Source organism: Arachis duranensis, chromosome 10 (genome assembly GCF_000817695.3).
Source record: "Arachis duranensis cultivar V14167 chromosome 10, aradu.V14167.gnm2.J7QH, whole genome shotgun sequence".
In the NCBI taxonomy this organism is placed as follows: domain Eukaryota; kingdom Viridiplantae; phylum Streptophyta; class Magnoliopsida; order Fabales; family Fabaceae; genus Arachis; species Arachis duranensis.
Genome location: NC_029781.3, coordinates 81,826,866 through 81,830,840, shown reverse-complemented (window position 1 = coordinate 81,830,840; position 3,975 = coordinate 81,826,866). Strand labels below are relative to the sequence as shown.

The 3,975-nt window shown below is 35.0% G+C and overlaps 1 long non-coding RNA gene across 1 annotated transcript; it reads right to left on the bottom strand.

The window, feature by feature from the left end:
• Positions 1-1,210: 1,210 nt before the first annotated feature.
• On the bottom strand, positions 1,211-1,983 carry LOC107470511 (uncharacterized). The gene is made up of 3 exons (XR_008004568.1): positions 1,666-1,983; positions 1,391-1,458; positions 1,211-1,260 (listed from the first exon to the last, which is right to left on the bottom strand). It is a non-coding gene; the product is annotated as an uncharacterized LOC107470511 (long non-coding RNA).
• Between the last annotated feature and the right edge of the window lie 1,992 nt (positions 1,984-3,975).

Genomic DNA, 3,975 nt, shown 5'->3' with positions numbered 1-3,975 from the left:
GCATTAGTTTTCACTGCGAGGATGGGATGTAGCCATCAGCCATGGGTGATGCCTCCAGACTGGTTAGCTGTGCGAGTGACAGCCGCACAGGGTATTTCCCCGAGAGGAAGAAAGTAGCCACAGTTGATGGTGAACCCCTATACAGAGCTTGCCATGGAAAGGAGTAAGAAGGATTGAGTAGAAGCAATAGGAGAGCAGGCGTCCGAGAGCTCTACAGCATCTCCATCCGCTTATCTGAAATTCCCACCAATGAATCTGCATAAGTGTTCTATCCCTTTTATTGTTTATTTCCTTAACTTGCAATTTTCGAAAACCCATAAAACAATTTTAATCTGCCTGACTGAGATTTGCAAGGTGACCATAGCTTGCTTCATACCAACAATCTCTGTGGATTCGACCCTTACTCACGTAAGGTTTATTACTTGGACGACCCAGTACACTTGCTGGTTAGTTGAACGGAGTTGTGAAAATAAACAATGTCATCAGAGTATACAAAGAAAAGAATGAATCACAATTTCGTCCACCAAGCATTACAACAAAAATCTCAAGATATTTTGAATGTAATGCATGTTATTTCACTACAAGGTTTTTGTTTATTTGTGGCAGTTTTTTCTCTTATTTGTGGAGGTTTACAACCCCCACCAAATGATTTGTGGAGGTTTCTAAAACCCCCAAAATTTGAGGTGCCACGAGGTCTTTTGTGGAGGTTTTTAAAAACCTCCACAATCTATTCCGTGGAGGTTTTATGTGTGTTTAGTGGGGGGTTTTATATTAAACTTTTGTGACAGTTCTTGGTCAATGTTTGTGATGGTTTAAAACCCCCCACAAAAAGACTTTTTCATTTTAAAAAAACAGCTATTCTGTGGAGGTTTTTAAATCTGCCAACAGAATTTTTAAAAATTAATATACATTATTATTACACTACTAATCATTTATTATTAAAAATGTAGAAGAAAATTAAAATAAAAAAATACTTTAAAATAAAATATAGTATACTACCATCATTTTCCAATCACATTAATTACAACTACAAAATATTAAAAATAACATGATAAAATACAGACTTATGTCCAAAATAGATCCTGACCAATTACTTCTTGTCATTCAGAAGTAATGACAAACTAACAATGCAGTTAACAAGTCCTAATGATTACACTAACTGTTGCAATAGCTGTTAAAACTAAAGAGTATTTAAGAATTTCTATTACAATGAGGAGCCTTTCTTTTAATCTCTATAGCCATTACTCCAAACAACAATACCTGTTCATGTTCAATGCAATCATATCAAATCTCGGGCTTCCCTCACTTTTCAAATTCCAAAATTTAAAAGAACTAAAATTTGAAAAAGAAGAAAAACCAACCAATCATTCAGATGACAAATTCAAAATACCTTTCCAAGATGAGGTGCCATTTCAGGAGTTGAGAAGCACTTGTCAACTTTAAGTTTATTATTACCACCTGTAGTAATTGATACAAATACAAATTTTATTAGATATGAATAACATAAGCACAAAAAAAAACTATGAAAATCTGAATCTCTAGAAAAAAACTATAATGGAAAAAGCTATAATACCAATTCATATGATGAACATTACACACACACACACACAAAAGAGAGAGAGAGAGAGAGAGAGAGAGAGAGAGAAAAAGAGATCAGTTTATTACTAGCAATCTCCTCAATAAGTTTTTTGCAACCAACTATATTAGCTCTAGCATTTCTAGCTTCTTCTGCTTTGGCCCCTTCTGTAAAAACAGCCACACTGACGGCCTAAAAGATGTAAATAATTAGACTACAAACCAAGCATATTTTTTGTCAATGTATTGACTACAAAAACAGCATCCCAATGATTCATATTTGTTAATGTATTGACTAATTGACATGGTCACAGAGAACTTGTGCAGGTATGGGTTAATCCCTTCAGCCTTCTGATCCGCAAGGTACTTGAGCCTATTTTTCATCTTGACATGGCGAGCCCCCCTCTCTCTTCCTTTCCCTTTTTCCCTAGAAAATAAGATTATTGACCGTTTGTGATAAATTTATATACCTTGTATTTCCTTATAAAATATTGGCTATCAAACAGGTGGAAGCAAGTAAAAATCTGACATGAAATGAGCACCTACTGCAGTTTTTTAAGTGATTTGTAAGTTGGTGTTCCTCTACCCAGCACTGAATCTACCTCTACTTAATCCATCCTCATTTTGTCTGGGTTCTGCAATGAATTCAATAATTAGTAAGATGGTATTGGCCAAAGAGAAGAATCTGAAGAGAAGCTCCGATAACTAGAGATCTAGAATGGTCTTTTAGGAACAAGCAATTATATCAACTTTGAGATTAACACTCTTGAGATAGAAGAAAAGTTGCCCAAGTAAAGACTACAGCTGTTGTCTCATGACCAACAGTAAGGATTGTCAGTAAATCATCCCTCAACTGTCAAAATGGAGAGAGAAGTAAGAAGTAAACAAAGCTACTATTAACCATGTAACTTTACCCTCAAGTATATAATATTATATATATTGATAATTGTTAATATATGCTCTTAATTAGTTAAAAGAGCTTGCTACTGTGTACCTTTATATATAACATCATCTCACCCAACCTCCCCTTTTACCTTAAGCCAGGGATTCCAATAAATTTACTGTCTTTGCAACTTTCCTTAATTAGTGGTCAGTAACTTGCTTGCTTTATACAATTTTATTATTATGATATAATGAATCAAGAAATTAGTCAATTTTCTTTTGGCTTGAACAAATCTCATGGTTAGAAGAGATTTTGTTGAGTAAGTGATGAAGGTGCTTTCTTTTTTCATGAATTGCATTATAGTATTAATGGCACACTAACTAAGAATCTAGATAGATACTCAAATGGCACACTAATCCCGGGAAGGAATGCAACAAACATGCAATCCAGGGGTTGGAGAGAGCAAAGGACCAGCAGAATAATTCCAAGATTATGAAATGTTAATTCTGAAATGACATTTTGATTAAGCATGGCTTGGCAGTTACCTGCAGATTAGCCGCTTGGCTTGAATCAGCAAAATCTGTCCATGTGTTCAACAGCAAATAGTGAGATGATGATATGAACACTACAAGTCCTGTAAACAACTCAAGATGCCACATCTCAAAACCAACTGCAGGCAAAACAGAACAGAAAACAAAGAAATGAACACATCATATTCATGATTATATCTATTGAAACTCCAGTAATGTATTATTGTTACATGATACTTGTGATGAATAATCCAAAATTGGCAACCCTTCAGCTGATGCAACATGAGACACCAGCCGTATAAACTTGGAGCAATCAGAGCAGAGGTTTGTGTGCAAGCTTGAAGCACACCACTCCTCGATGCTATAAACTTGAAGTTCTTCTCGCCTCCTTCATTTCCAGCCTCATCTCTAACTGCCTCTCCTCCATTTCTTTTGAAATTCTTTGAAAAGGAGCATCTGCTATATCTTCTCCATGTGGAATCAAATCATGTAGTGAAATTTTAAAAGTAAAACCCCAATTGGACGTTGCAAACAGCAGTAACCTCGTTAAACCCACTTAACTAATTGAGTGGAATTATCTTCACATCTCTTTGCCAAGTTTTCCAGCAAAATGTCAATCAAGGCTAATAGCAATGTGGTCTTCCCTGAGCCTGGAAAGTGTGAGAAAGTGTGAAGACAGAGGGAAGAAGGGAAAGATATATAGAACCCCACACCCAAGACATAATCATCGCAGAGAGAGTTCACACTTTTCAAGTCATGAGAAAAACATTATAAAACATCTCATGAATTGTTTTAAAAAAAATTGAAGCCAGCTTATAGAAAACAAAATGGGCTTTAGGAGGATCTAAGTCTACTAAATTAAACAACTTCAAAATAATAACAATAATTAAAAAGAACAATAGGACCTGCAGCAAAAGAATTAGTGATGGATACGCTTAATAAACCACAATATATTATAAAATATAAAATATCAAAAACCTAGTTCTC